Here is a 1,157-nt window from a genome sequence, read left to right on the forward strand (position 1 = left end):
GGGAAAAGGGATTCAGGATCTCAATCACTGGATCAGATGTCACTTTCAGCCAGGGTGAAAAGATCCGATTCACAGCAACTGTAAATGAGAGCAATATTGGCTATATCAATGCTACCACACATTCGTTCTCAAAATCGACCACTATCGTTGCAAACTCAAGCTCTACAAGTACCTGCCGGATGGACAACACACTTTGGCACAGACGTTGCTGTCATCGAAACATGGACACTATACAGCACATGCATACAAAGCAGCTAGTAACTGGAATGAAGCGAGAGTCAGGCCCCCCAACTGATCCCATCTGCATATCATGCCTCGCTGGCAAACAGCATCGCCACAATGTTCCTCGTGGCCCCTCAGAGCGGAAGAAACACCTTCTTGAGCGAGTATACAGTGATATCAAAGGTCCAATGCCTGTCGCAACTCCAGAGGGCTATCGCTACTGGATAACATTCATCTGCAGTGCATCTGACACTTGGGCTGTCGCACCTCTGAAGTATAAAAGTGATGCCTTTAATGCCTTCAAGCAGTTCAAAGCATATGCAGAGAATACCCACCCAGGACTCAAAATCATTGAGTTTCAGGAAGATAAAGGCGGTGAATATATGGGAAAGGAGTTTGTCGACTTCTGTGCTGAGCATAGAATCAAAAGACGACATACTGAACCCGATGAACCATACCAGAATGGCACAGCAGAACGAGCCAACCGCACAATTGCAGAGGCCATCACTGCCATGCTAAATGAGTCACATCTCCCACCATCATTTTGGAACCTCGCTCTCTGAGTATTCATTCATGTCCGAAATCGCATTCCCACAGATCCTCTTCCAAACACCACACCCTTCACAGAATGGGACCCAAATCACCGAAAACCAGATATATCCCACTTTCATGTGTTTGGATGTCTTGCATATGTGCTAGTACGAAAAAAGGGACGTCGAGCATTAGAGTCACACACCCAAAAATGTATCTTTGTTGGATATCCAGAGGGAGTAAAAGGCTGGCTATTCTGGAACCCATCTACACAGCGATTCATCACCTCCAGCCATGCTGTATTCGATGAGCATGTATTTCCTGGAAATCACAAAAATATTATAAATCCTCTTGGTGACGATACATCTCCCACAAACAGACATAACAGCACAGATACTGCTATA

The sequence above is a fragment of the Guyanagaster necrorhizus genome (genome assembly GCF_019112545.1).
Source record: "Guyanagaster necrorhizus MCA 3950 unplaced genomic scaffold BT62scaffold_43, whole genome shotgun sequence".
In the NCBI taxonomy this organism is placed as follows: Eukaryota; Fungi; Basidiomycota; class Agaricomycetes; order Agaricales; family Physalacriaceae; genus Guyanagaster; species Guyanagaster necrorhizus.